Below are 17,365 nucleotides of genomic sequence, written 5' to 3'. Positions count from 1 at the left end.
TTTATTTTTAAATTGAAAATTTATAAATACACTCCTGGAAATTGAAATAAGAACACCGTGAATTCATTGTCCCAGGAAGGGGAAACTTTATTGACACATTCCTGGGGTCAGATACATCACATGATCACACTAACAGAACCACAGGCACATAGACACAGGCAACAGAGCATGCACAATGTCGGCGCTAGTACAGTGTATATCCACCTTTCGCAGCAATGCAGGCTGCTATTCTCCCATGGAGACGATCGTAGAGATGCTGGATGTAGTCCTGTGGAACGGCTTGCCATGCCATTTCCACCTGGCGCCTCAGTTGGACCAGCGTTCGTGCTGGACGTGCAGACCGCGTGAGACGACGCTTCATCCAGTCCCAAACATGCTCAATGGGGGACAGATCCGGAGATCTTGCTGGCCAGGGTAGTTGACTTACACCTTCTAGAGCACGTTGGGTGGCACGGGATACATGCGGACGTGCATTGTCCTGTTGGAACAGCAAGTTCCCTATGCCGGTCTAGGAATGGTAGAACGATGGTTTCGATGACGGTTTGGATGTACCGTGCACTATTCAGTGTCCCCTCGACGATCACCAGAGGTGTACGGCCAGTGTAGAAAATCGCTCCCCACACCATGATGCTGGGTGTTGGCCCTGTGTGCCTCGGTCGTATGCAGTCCTGATTCTGGCGCTCACCTGCACGGAGCCAAACACGCATACGACCATCATTGGCACCAAGGCAGAAGCGACTCTCATCGCTGAAGACGACACGTCTCCATTCGTCCCTCCATTCACGCCTGTCGCGACAACACTGGAGGCGGGATGCACGATGTTGGGACGTGAGCGGAAGACGGCCTAACGGTGTGCGGGACCGTAGCCCAGCTTCATGGAGACGGTTGCGAATGGTCCTAGCCGATACCCCAGGACCAACAGTGTCCCAAATTTTTCTGGGAAGTGGCGGTGTGGTCCCCTACGGCACTGCGTAGGATCCTACGGTCTTGGCGTACATCCGTGCGTCGCTGCGGTCCGGTCCCAGGTCGACGGGCACGTGGACCTCCGCTGACCACTCGCGACAACATCGATGTACTGTGGAGACCTCACGCCCCACGTGTTGAGCAATTCGGCGGTACGTCCACCCGGCCTCCCGCATGCCCACTATACGCCCTCGCTCAAAGTCCGTGAACTGCACATACGGTTCACGTCCACGCTGTCGCAGCATGCTACCAGTGTTAAAGACTGCGATGGAGCTCCGTATGCCACGGCAAACTGGCTGACACTGACGGCGGCGGTGCACAAATGCTGCGCAGCTAGCGCCATTCGACGGCCAACACCGCGGTTCCTGGTGTGTCCGCTGTGCCGTGCGTGTGATCATTGCTTGTACAGCCCTCTCGCAGTGTCCGGAGCAAGTATGGTGGATCTGACACACCGGTGTCAATGTGTTCTTTTTTCCATTTCCAAGAGTGTAATTCGATTATACTGGTTTTAATCTAAGTAAAATAGCCAGAGAATGCAATCCGAACATGTACATGAAATTTTTGGAATGCAAGCGCTTGCGTGTTAATATTGAAATTAATTAGCAGATCATGGGGTAAGTTATCACAGTTTAATATATAAAGTGCACTGCTACATTAAACGGGAGAAATGCAACACGAAATAAGTTACTTAAGCCTATTTAGCTATTCTGTGGAACTATAAATAGGAAAGGAAGTACACAGATATTACTGAAGCTCTATAAAGTTATGGTTATATCTGCGTCGCTCTTTGGGTGCGAAAAGTGGACCCATAACAAGAGAGATGAAAATAGTGTGTAAGCATATTAAATTCGAGATAAACCGAATTACGAAATATTATTTTCCCAATAAAGCTGTATCCGTTTAGATGTAAAGAACCCAGTTGTATGTTTTTTCCAAGAATCATTAAACTAAGAAGTATATGTTTTTTTCCGAGACAAATGAAGAGATGGCCTGACAGATTTTGAGTGCCACAGAACGTATCAGAATTTCAAACGCCTGATGTAGAAGAAGACGATGACGTTCCTGATTTTGCATTTGCGAAGTTTTGTTGCATCATTTAAAGGAAATCCAAAAGATTAGTTTTTTTCTTTGTTCAGTTGATCAGTTGCTCAGTATCATGTCCCGAGTTTTCTAGTGAATATTAGTGCTACCTTAGCAACTATATTTATAAAATAATTCCTACTGCTTCAGTAAATTGTAGCAATATTTAATTAGCACGTCACATTTCGGCAGCTTGATGGCACCATCAGGTGCATTGCACTTACATATGCATTGCGTTAATTGCAGATGTGACCTGCTTGATTCGATGGGTGAGTCAATGAGGATATATATCGAAATACAGCCCTGTATAGAAAGTTATATTCATTTTAGTGTGCGATGTAAGTGGACTTTACGTTTCAAATAGTGGCATTAGTGCAAAAGTATTTTTAACTAAATAAGCATTAAATATTGTAAACAATTTTGAAGAAATCACTATTGTTACTTTCTAGTCTATCAGTTAGAAACCTATCACTATGTATTGTGCTGCGAATGAAAATTTCTAGTTCTTCACAGAAATCCGTTTGATATCTCTTGCCCATTTTATGTAATATGCATGTTGAACATCTTTAGTGACATTGAGGAGTGGATGCTCACTGGCTCGCATTCTAACTTGTTTGGAAATCTCTCCTAGTTTGATCTATATAGAGGGCTTTGCATGTACCCCATGCTATATTATAAAGTCCTGATTCTGTATGTTTATCTGTCTATGTGTTCTGTCTCTGTGTTGCAGTTTGTTATATGGGGTGAAAGCAATGTTACTGTCCAGTGTATTGAGTGTCTCAGTATGTTGTCAATATCATTTGTGTCAGTTGCATACTGATCGCTAGTTCACAGAGCCAGTAATATACCAACTGATAAGCATCAAAAGCACGACGAACTGAAAATGACCAAATAAATAGCTTTAGTGACTGACCACACAAAATTGCTTTCACAATATCGGAAACGCACTGACTCACAACATAGACACGGACAGATAACGACAAACAACATCCAGAATGAAATTTTTACTCTGCCGCGGAGTTGCGCTAATGTGAAACTTCCGGGCGAATTAAAACTCTGTGCCAGACGATGACTTCAACTGGGGACCTATATCTTTCGGGGAAAATCCTCTACCATATGAGTTACCCAATCACGGCTCACGAACCGTACTCACAGCTATAATTCCGCCAATACTTTGTCTCCTGCATTCCAAATTCCATAGAACTTCTCTTACAGACCTTACAGAAGTTTGGAAGGTAGGAGACGACGTACTGGTGGAATTATAGCTGTGAAAAAGGTTCATGAGTCGGGCTTGGGTAGTTGAGATGGTATAGCAGTTGCACGCGAAAGGCACAAGTTTCGAGTTCGAGTCTCGGTCAGGCACACAGTTTTAAACTGCCCGGAAGTTTGAATAAAGCATTTGAAAAATAGTATGTGACGTATATAGGAAGTTCTCTGCGTGGGTCAAACTGAGAGAAACTTCTAAAGAGGTACAACGAATAAAAAAATGCCCACCAAAAACCAATTATACTAATTCAGCGATAGCCAGCCCCAAGAAGTTTACTGGCAACACATTCTGCGATATTAGGAATGTCCCGAATATCTGTATCAACAAGAAATCTATAAAACCGTCCTGTGAGTCTGTTTGCCTTTGAGAACGCTAATCTCGAAAACTTCTTGCGAAATTTCATGGGATTTTTGCATATATCTTGAGCATAGTATGGGGCACCTAATGGGCTTTAGTTCACCAAAATCTGGTCACGAAAAAGAAGATTCGTGATCTAAACATTTAAAGCTTTCTGCTCTGTCTCTCTGTTATCTGAACAAGCTAATCCTTAAAAGTGTAAGACGAATTTTTGTTGGATTTTCACTGGAAACATCAGTCCCAACTAAGGGAACAGCAGAGGCTATATTTCATCAATATCTGATCACGAAAAACAGACATTCTTACACCGTGTAAACTGTGTGCTTACTGGGTGTTCGGAAATTCCCCTTACAAACTTGAAGAACATGTAGAGAGGAGTGAGTACACAATATTTTGAAGAAGAACACAAACCGGAAATGTACCGTTTCCATTGCACCATCGTTACAGTCGTGGGTTTAACTCATCCAGTTCTGCTTGAGGAAATGAATGAGGTGTGACACAGTAGAGTTATTAGGAAACAATTCGAAAGGAACAATAACGAAGCTTCCTCTTACTACATAAGCACTTTTGTTTGTATTAACACTTAGATAATACGTTCTGTATGTACAGAATTCACGGTTCTTATTTCTTTTTGAATAATGTAAAGTAATAATGGTTAGATATTAACACACACAAATGTTCCTAAGGGACAAATGGATATTTCGTTATGTTTCCTTTCAAATTGTTCCCTAATAATTGCACAGCATCCCGCCTAATTCAGTCACTCCAACAGAAGTGGATAAGTTAAACATCTGAATTGAAACCACCGGAGTTCGGAAACGGTAAATTTCCGGTCATGGGTTCCTGTTCAAAGTGTCATGTACTCACTCTCCTCTACAAGTCCTAGAAGATTGTAACGGGAATTTCCGAACACCCTGTATAAGATTGTTCCATAACTGCTCCTAAACTACTTGACTGGCCTCACCGCTACTTTTTTTACTACTGACTGTATTCACGACGCATTTTGCGCTGAATATACATTACGAAATCAGAACTATCCGGAATCTTGGCTGAAAATAACTTACAAGTTCGTGGCGACCTCCGTCGGTTATGCTGGAATTCAATATGGCGTTGGCCCACCCTTAGCCTTGATGGCAGCTTTGACTCTCGCAGGCATACGTCCAATCAGGTACTGCAAGATTTCTTGGGGAGTCGCAGCCCCTTCTTCACGGTGTGATATCGATGACGGTCGGTGAGACGTGGCTGGAAACAGGCGTTCTAAAACATTACAAAGGTGATCCTTAGGATTCTGGTCAGAACTCTGTTCAGACCAGTTCATTACAGGTATGTTACTATAGTGTAACCACTCCACCACAGGCCTTGCATTACGAACATTTGCTCGATCTCGTTGAAAGATGCAATCGCCATCCCCGAATTGCTCTTCAACAGTGGGAAGTTAGAAGGTGCTAACAATATCAATGTAGGCCTGTGCTGTGGTGGTACCACGTAAAACAACAAAGGTGCAAGCTCCCTTCATGAAAAAGACGACCACACCGTAACACCACCGCATCCGAATTTTTTTGTTGGCATTAGACACGCTTAATTAAGAGAAATTTGCTAACATCGAGCATAGATTTGAGTGCCAGGAAGTCATTTCTGATAGTATTTGTATGAAATGTAACCATGTATGTAAGTGAAACATGGACGATAAATAGTTTGGACAAGAAGAGAATAGAAGCTTTCGATATGTAGTGCTACAGAAGAATGCTGAAGATTAGATGGGTAGATCACATAACAAATGAGGAAGCATTGAATATAATTAGGGAGAAGAGAAGTTTGTGGCACAGCTTGACTAGAAGAGGTAATTGCTCTCTCACCATGTCTAAAGACTACTGAGGTCGCTGATTTGGAGTACCTGGCAGTAGGTGGCAGCACAATTCACTTAATTTGAAAAACGTACGTTTTTAGGTGTGTGCAGATGTTTCTGATCACATAGTGTTGGTGCAAAGTTATATCACTGTACAGCCCACAGTTCAGGAGATTTGATATCAGACACACTGAGTTACGTGAGAAACTGCCTATCGTGTATGACATTTCAATTCATTACATCTCAGATACTAACTCTATTCGCTACTTATTTATCATATGGTATCTAGATATGCTGCTGAGCGCACCAACAAAATTTTGTCATTGCGCGGCACAGAGAGAAAAAGAGGGAGGAGCAGAGTAACATAAAATGGAAATAACAGGAGATAGATAATGGGGAGGAGGTGGACAGAGAGGGTCAGAATCAGATGATCAGAGAGAGGGGCAGGAGGTGAACGACAGGGGCAGGGGGAGGAAGCGGGCAGTGAGAAGAGGGAGAAAGACATGGACAGATAGGCGAGCAGAGAAGATAGACAAAGGGAGAGGAAAGTAGGAGATTGACTAACAGAACTGAAATAAATACATATCCGCACAACACTGTGTACTCTGGTATATTACAAAAAATTTAAAAGGGGCCAAAGTGGTTCTGTATGAAGAAATTTTCATTCATAGCGGAGTATATATTAACAGGTTTATAATTGTTAAAATAGAAAGTAGCAATAAGAATATCATTACAAAATTACAAAATTGAATGCTTTTTTTTATTAAAATCCTTAATATATGTCTTTACATAAACGCATCTACATAGAAAATGTTTCGTGTTTATTGTGTTTGGTATCCTGCCAGTCGAAAGTAGTTTTAAATAAGTTATGGGGCTCTGAAACGATTTATACATCTGAATGTGAAAGTTCTAAGGTGTGATGTGTTTGTAACTTCGTTCTCTGTGTCAGGAAATTAAGTTTCCAGAGTAAGAGTAAGTAAATATAGTGATGAATTCGTTGGAAACGCACTATCACCTTATAGTACACGCCAAAATAAATGTGACTATACTTACATATTTATATTTTGCGATACAAAATCTCACAGACACGCCCAGCAAATGGACCTCATCACAATTCAGATTAATGTAATGCACATGTAACTGTAAAGCACCCAAATAGTGGAGCATGCTGCTGAAACGAGTCAATCTAATTAATTATTTTGAAAAAAGTGACTGAAGCAGTACAAGTTATTTTTTAAATCTGCAGTATAGTTTCAGACTTCCGGTTTAAGTAGTCACCCTCTTTCTGCTAGCGGCCTTGTGAAAGAAGACACACGAGCGGACAGAGGTTCAGGGCACTCTCTTGTCCTTGGTGTCGGAAACTGCTTCTAAGGGCGGAAGAATCAGCAATAATCAGCGTCATGGGGATGCAGAAGACAATGGAAAGCACAGCAATGAAGACACTTAGCGTTTATCTGCCGGACATACGGTCTGTAACTGAAAAAAGTGTCATGACGGTCTCTCCATTGGAAAAAGATTCCGGAATCGCCCCCCTCCCCCCATTCGGATCTTCGCAAGGGGACTGCCGAGGGGGAAGTGACAATGAGAAATAATTCACCGACCAACGAAAGGATAACGTTCTACGAATCGAGGCGTGGAATATCAGAAGCTTGAACGTGATAGGGTAGCTACAAAATTTAAAAATGGAAATGCAGACGCTCAATCTAGATATAGTAGGGGTCACTGAAGTGAATTGGCAAGAAGATAAGGAGTTATGGTCAGATGAGTATAGGATTCGTTATGAATAGGGAGGTAGGGCAGAGAGTGCGTTACTTCAACATTCCATTGATGGGGTTGCTCTTATCAGAATCGACAGCAGACCAACACCTACAAAGACAATTCACGTGTAAATCCCGACGTCGCAAGCTGAACATAAAGAGATAAAGTATACGAGGAAATTGCTAGGGTAATGAAGTACTTAAATGGAGATGAAAATCTATTACTCATGGGGGACTGGAATGCAGTTGTAGGGGAAGGAGTGGAAAATAAGGTTACACGAGAATATGGGATTTGGGCAAGCAATGAGAAAGACTAACTGAGTTCTGTAATAATATGGCGAATACTCTGTTCAAGAATCACAGGAGGCGGACGTATACTTGGAAAAGGACGGGTGATATGGGTAGATTTCAGTTAGATTACCTGTTGGTCAGAGACTAATTCCGAAACTAGATACTGCATTCTACGATGTACACAGGAGCAGATATAGACTCACATCAGAACCTAATGGTGATATAGAGTAAGCCGAAGCCTAAGAAAGTAATGAGGAAGAATCAATACGTGAAGAAGTGGGATACATGGTAACTAAGGAACGACGAGGTACGCTTGAGGTTCTCTAAGCCTAGAGATACAGCAATAAAGAATAGTCTTGTAGGGAGAACAGATGAAGAGGAATGGACATATCAGAAAAGGGCAATCACAAATGTTGGAAACAAAAACGTAGGTACAAAGAAGATAACTGCGAAGAAAGCTCGGCTAATAGAAGAAATACTTCAGCTGATCGATGACAGAAGAAAGTACAAAATTCTTCATGGAAATGCATAAATTCAGAAACTGAAGTCGCTGAGGAACGAAATAAATAGGAAGTGTAGGGAAGCTGAGTCGATGTTGCAGCAGAAAAATGTGACGGAATCGAAAAAGAAATGACGGTCGGACGGATTGGCTCGGCTTATATGAAAATAAAAACAACCTTCGATCAAATTAAAAGCAAGGATGGTAACATTAAGCGTGAAACGGGAATTGCACTGTTAATTGCGGAGGAGACAGCGAATAGGTGTAAAGAGTACATTGAAGGCATTTGTGAGGGGGAAGATTTGTGTGATGTGATAGAAGAAGAAACAGGAGTCGATGTAGAAGAGGAAGGAGATCCAATGTCTGGCGGCATACCACATGACATTCGGAAAAATATCATCTACACAATTTCAAATACTGCAAGAGCCGCAGTCAGGTTAACAGCATGCATCCAAGTTGCTGACAAGAATAATTTACAAAAAATGGAAAGGAAGAGAGAGAATGTGTTATGTGAGCATCAGTTTGGCTAGATAATGGAAGCAAGACTAACGAAAAATCAAGACACGTTCATAGTATTTGACGGGCTGAAAAAGGTTTGTGATAATGTGAAATGCTGCAAGATGTTCAAAATTCTGAAAAAAATAGGGGTAAGCTATAGCGAGAGACGCGCAATATGCCATACGTACAAAAGCCAAGAGCGAATATTCAGAATGATTGGCAAAGAACGAAGTGCTCGGATTAAAAAGAGTGTAACACTGGGATGTAGTCTTTCGCCCCTAGTGTTTAATGAGAACATCGAAGAATGATGGAAATAAAAGAAAGATTCAGAAGTGGAATTAAAATTGAAAGTGAAACGATATCATTGATACAATTCGCTGATGACACTACTATCCTCACTGAAAGTGTAGAAGAATTACATGATCTAATGAGTACAGAATATAGTTTGAGAGTAAAGCGAAGGAAGACGAAACTAATGAGAAGTAGCAGAAATGAGAATAGCATCTGGAGTGATTGTCCCAAAGTAGGTGAAATTAAGGAATTCTACTCCATAGGCAGCAAAATAACCAATGACGAACGGAGTAAGAAGGACATAAAAACAGACCAGCACTGGCGAAATGGACACTTCTGGACAAGAGAAGTCTACTTGTTTCGAACATGGGCCTTACTCTGAGCAGGAAATTGCTAAGAATGTATGTTTGAAGCACGGCACAGGTAGCGAAACGTGGACTGTGGAAAAACAGGAGCAGAAAAAATCGAAGCATTTGAGATGGGGTGCTACAGACATATGTTGATAATAACAAGGATGGGTAAACTGAGCAATGAAAAGGTTTTGTGCAGAACCCAGAGACGAAAGGAATATTTGGAAAACACTGACAAGGAAAATGTGTGGCGGCTGAAGGCGACCAGGAATAGGAATAATTTAAACAAAATATTGAAACGTCCCCTTAGAAAAATTATACACGACTGTGCTTAAACTGACACACAATATCTTTAGCGCAACGCAATCTGACTTCCAAAAATCCCTACGAAAGAATGGCCCTAACTAGCATTAACCTATACGTTTCACAAATCACTTACCTCACAAAAATCTTCGTTACTCAAGCTACTGCAATACAGCGAGCGCCACTACTGCCAGCTAAATAAAAGATTCAAACTACTGAAGGCACTAACTACTGATAGGCATAGTTAGCAAATGAAAGATTTTGATACAGAACAAACAATGTATTTACCTTAATAGTCATAATATATATATCAGTTCGTGACACCAATTCTTACAAATTTCACAACTCCGCCATGTCTCTCCCCACGTCCACCACTGCTGGCGGCTCACCTCCAACTGCCCAACGCTACGCGCTGTTAGCATCCAGCTGCCGCTTCCCGACACTAAAATGGCAGACAACAATGCAAACTAGCCACCGACTGCGCACAGCACAGCCAGTGATTTTTCATACAGAGCGCTACGTGGCGTTACCAATAAGAAAACGTAAACAGCCTACTTACAATATTATTTTTAAACAATTTACACAATCAGACCAAATTAAGAAGGGAGTGATCCACAGACAGCGCTCCAAAGACCGACCTGAGAAAAGTCCATACAGCTTTGTAAGCGGTGAGACAGGCAGCCCAGTGTTATACTCACTTAGGAGGGTGGCTACTCAAACCAGTCACAGTGTAACTCGCAAAACCTCCCTAATATCCGATGCCCAGTACAATGATGGAATAACCCATGCGAGGCAGACGGGTGGACAACAATCTTGACATCGTAAAACGACAAACATTATGCAAGAGAACATGTTCAAACGCAAGAGTAATCCAAGGTAATCACAAAGAGTTGCCTCCACCATTTCAGTACGCAAACAACATTGAAATGACTGCTCATTCAAAACCACACTAGATACAAACGGATCCACAGAAACAATACCACAAACAACTGGTATTAAAACCAGTCACCATGGAGCAGTGAAGAAACGTCAGAGTATGAACCGTCGAGTGAAAGCTTGATGTCATGAGGTCACTTCGACGTGGGGTGAAAGTTGCACTACTCGAATATAACGATCTATTCAACTTCATCTCGCTGAATTCGAACCTCGACGTGGTAGTGCACTTTCGCGACCACATCTTTCCATCGAGCAATGCATATATCACCAGCTCTCTAAGGCGAGTAATCCTGGGACACCATGCGCTCCGCCTCGGGTAATGCATCCGCCTCCCCTCTCACACGCGGATCCTGTATGACCTCATTCTGTTCCAGCACCTCCTCCTTTTCCTAGAACGATCCTCTACACCTCCTGAAAACTCGATCCCCCTCACCTGCTTGTCTCTCCCATTGTTTCCCAGCCCTGTCCTCTGCTGCACCTTTATTCTCATGTCCCACCCGCTCTCCAACTCTCCACTCTCCATGGCGTTGCCCAAGGTGGCTTCCGCCAACTAGGGTCTCCTTGATGAAGCCCTCATCTACCCCTCCACCGAACTTTGATCCTCCCACACCCTGTGTTTTCCCCAAGGGCACCCTGTCTCCCTTCTCTCTTTCTCCCCCTCTCCTCTCCCCATCGACTATCCTTACCACCCTGCCCCCACCTTCTTTCCTTCCCCACCCCGCTTCTCTGCCACTGCATCTACACACTCCACCTCTCCCTCCTCCCCCACCTCTTCTCCTTTGACAGGTCCTCAGACTCGTACACCAATAGTCAGCATTCGTGCCCTGGACATCCTCGCATTGTGTTTGTGTGTGCCTTCGTGTTCATGTTCCACTGTTTCATCGTTTGTGCTCCACAGTTCGCGTGTGTCCCTTCTGTCATCTCTGTTCGTATACACGTTTCTCAACGTTTTTATTTTTGACTCTGCACCCAGGAACGGCTCTGTGTATGTTAATTTTGTATGTCTACTGTTGTTTATCCACCATGTCTGTTTTTCCAAGTCTCCCTACGTATCGTTTATCCTATCTAAGGCAGAAGAGTGCCGGGCTTCCTGCATACTGTGTGAAAATAGCAATAAGGAAATGAAAATCTCTACCAGTACTCGCGCTGTCGGACCTCACTGCTGCTCTATCCCCCACTGAACTCTGACACACGATGACCCGGGAATACTAGAGGTCGCTCCAAAGATAGTACCACAGTACTCGCTATCGATAAACGCCGCTGCTGCCACTCACGGACATACAAGGCGAGCAAACGTAGTGGAGCCAGTGAACGGACTTAAAAACGAGAGGTCACAAGGCGAATACACGACGCCAATTGGTCAACGGCACAAACACGATAGATTTCAGTTCAGTATTACACTGGCAGCCTCCTTACTGTGTGCAGCAGGTAGTACAGGTTGTACCGTATTCATTGTGGGCGTTGTCAGCCTCTAGCATTTCTGTGGCACATTGATACGAATAATTCTCTGTTACTAATAATGTGGCTATAAGTTCGAAGAATGGCTAGATACACGTGTCCACGCAGACTGTTCTGTGCAAGTTTGTCTAGCTTTGCCTAAATCCATTGGAACTTCCTTGCAGTATTCAAGCTGGGGTCTTCCCCCCACCCCCCGTCAACTCCCAACATACAATAAAAACTTTCCTCCATTTCCAGATGAACTATTCTTTGAAATTGAAATTTGTGGTAAGTTCCTATGGGACCAAACCGCTGAGGTCATCGGTCATTTGGTTTACACACTACTTAATCTAACTTGAACTGACTTACGCTAGGGACAAAACACACACACACACACACACACACACACACACATCGCGACCCCTGCGTCTCATCAGGTAGTGATGCGGGTATCGGAGAAAGCAATCCGCTGGATGACACAGAGATGGACGTAGGTGCCGTATAGCAATGGAGCGTACCTGGTGTAGTCTGTGGGCTGTGGTCGCAGCAACGTAGTGTGAACTCGGGATATTAGTTCCTATCTGGGGAAGTGTTCGGTTTCTTGGATACAGGGAAGACTGTGCTGACAAGACGAAGCCGATATTAGCCATGTAGTGTTATGGAACCAAACGGGGTTACACGGACAAGTACATTAATATGATTTCAACGTGCAATAACAGCTCGGAGACGGCATGTGACAGCATTAGCAGTGGATATTATATAAAGCGTGGAGGTGTGAAGGGGAGGAAAGCGGAAAATTGTGTATTCAGTGTTTTACTGCAAAAACTTATCGATTTGTTCTAAAGGGTGTTATTACTGGCTTGTGGGCCAAGGTTGAGAGCATTTCTGAACGGCTGCGTTAGCAAACATTTCGCTTGTCACCGTATTAGAAGTGTACCGTGAATTGCAAAATGGTGCTATACAAAGCTGGTGCCAAGCAGCGCCATAATGACAGGGGTGAACAACGGCTGCAGAGACGGATACGGGAGTTGCAACAGTTGAGTTACTGAAAGCCTAGTTACAGCAAGGGGCTGTCTCCTCAACGAACGTTCAGCGATCATTTCTGTGTAGAACACACAGCAGGTGTCTGGTTTCTGTAACTATGCGGGCTGCTGATCATCGACCTCGAAGGCAGGAAATTGCACGCCATTACCGCAACTCGGTGGTCTTTTTCATGAATCAACCTCTGTGCTTCAGCGGGCAAATGAAACTTGGCGTGTACGGCACTGAAACAATAGTAGTAAGTGTCCCTGTCGGTGGAGAGAGCGTTAAGGTCTGGGGAACGGTTTCGTGGCGTTGCCTGGCTAAGCCCGTCAACCTGAAAGGCACACTGGGTCAACAAGACAATGCAACTATCCTCTGGAACTATATCCTCCTCTACACGCTATTTGTTTTACCCTCGGGACGATTGCATCTGCCAAGAGAACAATGTATCGTGTCACAAAGCTCACAGTCTACATGCAGGATAAGAAGATCACCAGGATGAGTTTACCATACTCCCCTGGACAAACGCTCCCTGTGTTTGAACCAAATCAAGAATCTGTAGGACCATATCGGTCAGGCTGTCCGAGCCAGGAGTCCTTAGCCAAGAGATGTAGAGCAGCCTCCCACGGTATTCGAGTCAGAATGGATTCGCACTGTCGTCGCTGCCTTCCAGAACTTCATTGACTCTATTACTGAACATAGGAGCTGCAAAAGCTGCAGACTTTTGACACGTGATCAAATTAATATGACTTGACAGTGTAAGGTTGTAAGGCATCGGATTATATAGAAGTTTTACACGAAGTAATTACAGCAGCACTTTTATTTTGATTTATTTAGATCCTAACACATCGACGTATGAGGATTGTTGTGATGAAGACGGACGAGCCGTCGCCAACGTTGGCTGGTGGCCAATGCTAAATAGAAAAATATAAATCACCGCAGGTTTGTCAGTAAGGTCGATAAGGTGCTGGCTGAATGGTCTGGATCTGCAACGACTAAAATAATTATAAGTCATTGGTAAAAAATATCATATGTTGTACTTAACTGCTTGTGCAAGATTCTTCTTGCCTGCTTGCATTTAATTATAAACAGATAGCTATTGAGGCCTCACTTAGATGGTTTCAAATGGCTCTGAGCACTATGGGACTTAACATCTGTGGTCATCAGTCAGGACATCACACACACCCATGCCCGAGGCAGGATTCGAACCTGCGACCGTAGCAGTCGCGCGGTTCCGGACTGAGCGCCTAGAACCGCGAGACCACCGCGGCCGGCCCACACTTAGAACATACGTTACTAAGCGCCTTGTTAGATGTTGCTTCATATCAGGTAAAGGTTATGCTACATTACTACTTGATGTCCCGAGTAAGAGTGGACGAGAGCTCGCATGCTCGTGGGATACCTGGCAGTCAGATTACGGTGCATTTTTTTTCTGGGAAAGCACAGGAAACGACGACGGGCATTGTGAACCAGCGGTCCATTCCATGGTGTGTGGCAGTGACAGAACAGTGTTTTTGCAGGGCCTGCCTCAGGGCGGAGTCGTTCGCGGCGGTCACATCACGCAATCCGTGGCACAGCCGGGGACTCAAGCGCGCCGATTGAAAGCCATCTCCAAGCAACACACATTTATACGGGCAAGGGCCGTTGAGAATCAGTGGAAGGTGGAGTGTACAGTGAAGCCTCTTCCTGTGAAACAGCTCTAGCTCAGCGACAGCTTAGATTTTAAAAAAACCAACAGCCCTTGGCGCTTCTGAGAAACTGGGCACTGAATTGCTACTTGGACTACCACGGACTGGCAGAAAGTTATATGACCCGAAGTAGGACGGGAGCTCCGGTGAGAGAGGAGTGTTGTGATTGGTCAGGAATGTGCGGTCCTTCTGCTGTTCTTTTGTAGTAGCTGTGCTTTTAGTATTGTCTGTAGAGTTGTCGGGTCTGAGCCATCTCCGTGAGTGGAGAGAAAGGGCCTTTGTGTGCTCCATGTTGAGCATAGTAGAGAGGGACTCCGATTGATTATCGAGTGGATGTATAAGCACTTCCCTGTGAGCTGTACATCTGCCACTCTGTAAGCAGAGAGGAAAAGTTATGCACCCCTAAGAGCGGACAACTTAAGTGCTTTTTTTGCATAATTTCCCACTCCCTTCAAGGGCCTTATAGCAGTTGTGTTCGGTGATAAATTTCAGTTGTCCAGACTCCTGTATCTGGCTGGGTTTCAATGTCATATGTGTAAGTTACTGGATTGCCATTATGTGATGTCACTGCAGCGCCTAGTGCATTAAATGCTAAAGGATCTTCATGTTTAATCTAATTTGGCTCAAAGAATTTTCTGTATTTCTATTACTGCCAGCGTTGGTTGAGTTATTTATCCCATTTATTGTAGCCTCTGAGCATAGTGGGTAAGATGGTTAAGTATTTTTAACCTCTTTACTATTGCAGTTGTTAATAGATTGTAGTCGATGTTTTGATGTCAGCATCAGCGGGGGCATTATTTTGGAATTTGTGTCATGAGCAAATATTTCACCATTGTATTCTTTGTTCTTTTACAGCTCACGTAATTATTTATGATAGGTTTTTATTTTTGCGTACCGTCTTTATTATTCTAAATTTAAAGGAAATCTGAGGGCCAGAAGATTGTACTGTTACGATACGATAATGTAGTGCCTGTGTTTTTCCAAATTACGATGCAGTGTTCCCTTGTACATGCATGCATGTCGAAAGGAAGAGGCTCTGCATCGACTACAGCCATTATGAAATACAATACCGTTTGTGGAAATTGCCACACCAAGAAAGTAACGCATGAATTCAAGTAATTTAGTGCCACATGTCAGGTACATGAGAAGTAACAAATGATAATTTTTTTCAAATCTGTAAATGTCATTTGAGAGCAGCGCGATGATATCCGAGTGGTGTGAGGCGTTCTGTCACGGTCCGCTCGTCTCCCCACGTCGGAGGTTGAGTCCTCCCTCGTGCATGGCTGTGTGTATTGTCCTTAGCGTAAGTTAGTTTGACTAAGTAGAGTGTAAGCTTAAAGGGACCGATGACTTCAACAGATTGGTTGCATAATATCTTGCCACAAATTTCCAATTTTTCCTTTGAGCCCTAGTATTCAGTATGTCGTGTGGCTACCATGCGCTGCAGTTGTAGGTCCTATACGCCTGGAACTGAATACGTTTCTGAGAGATTTCCCTCCACACAGTTTGAATCCGAGCCCACAAATCCGTGACACCAGTTACTGGAGGACCGTGACGCCCCCGGTGCAGACCAACCATATCCCAGACACGTTCGATGGGCGATGGCCTGTACATTCCTCGCAATACAGGGTTGGGCATCGTCCTGTTGAAATGTGGCCTGTGGAGATGCCTGAAGCAGGGGAACTACCTCAGGCTCCACAACTTCCGTTAGCTACCGGTTGCTCTTCAAAGCTACCGCAATACCTACAAGGCGAAATGTGTTGTTGTAGCCAATGGCGCCCCAAACCATCACACCTGGTGTTTGTCCGCTATGCAGCTCCACAATGCAGCCCTCCAATTTGCTCTCGCCATGGTACCGCTGGACACGTATGCGGCCATCACTGTAGGACACGTTGAAGCGGGACTCATCTGACAAGATCATATGTTGCCACTTAGCACACCAGTGACGGTGTTCACGTGCCAATTGCAGTCGGAGGAGCTTGTGACTTCTCAACAATGGAAGGCGACGTAATGGCATGCCTGCAACAAGTCCAACCAGCAGCAGACGGTGACGAACCGTCCACGCAGACAAGTTCACACATGTTGCAGTGCTCCAGCGACGAGCCAACACTGTGCATGACGCTGTACGGTCCGTAATTGCCGTGCGGATAAGATTACGGTCATCCCGTGCTATGGTCATATTCCGTGGTCCAGTCCCGCTTGTGTCAGCGTACGACCTTCCTCTATTCGTTGCTTCCACACAAGCTTCACTGTTGTAGCAGCGTGCCCTGTGCGAGCCTAAAAGTCACGGTATGATAACCCCGTTTCCCGAAGACCGATCATTCTGCCCCGTTGGAACTCACGTACCGATATGGCTCCCTATGACGTCGTCGAGGGATACTGGCACTCGCTGTATTTTTCCCACCTTGTGTGACAGCTCTGCACCGACTATGCTAGGCGTAACACCGACTCTGTCGGACTGACACGAGACGGCTCTGCTCGGCCTACGTGTACCCCATCTCGCTGCAAAACGTATGACCTATTGCTTGCACACCCGTGACCACTTCCACCAAGTGTGGCGCTATTCGGGTTATTCCTTCTCGGTGTTGCCGTTTTCACATACGGCAGTGCGTAAGAAATGTATTCGCATTTGTGAATGTAGACAGCCATCATCTGTCTAACGGTATGACGGCAGTGTTTATTTGTACCGAACCGGGTCTCGAACCCGGATTTACCGCTTACCTAGAGAGGTCGCCTTATCATTCTATCCGAGAATGACTCACGGCCACACCCGAGTTAA

This window comes from Schistocerca gregaria, chromosome 3, assembly GCF_023897955.1.
Source record: "Schistocerca gregaria isolate iqSchGreg1 chromosome 3, iqSchGreg1.2, whole genome shotgun sequence".
NCBI lineage: Eukaryota > Metazoa > Arthropoda > Insecta > Orthoptera > Acrididae > Schistocerca > Schistocerca gregaria.
Note: the sequence above shows the minus strand (reverse complement) of the source record.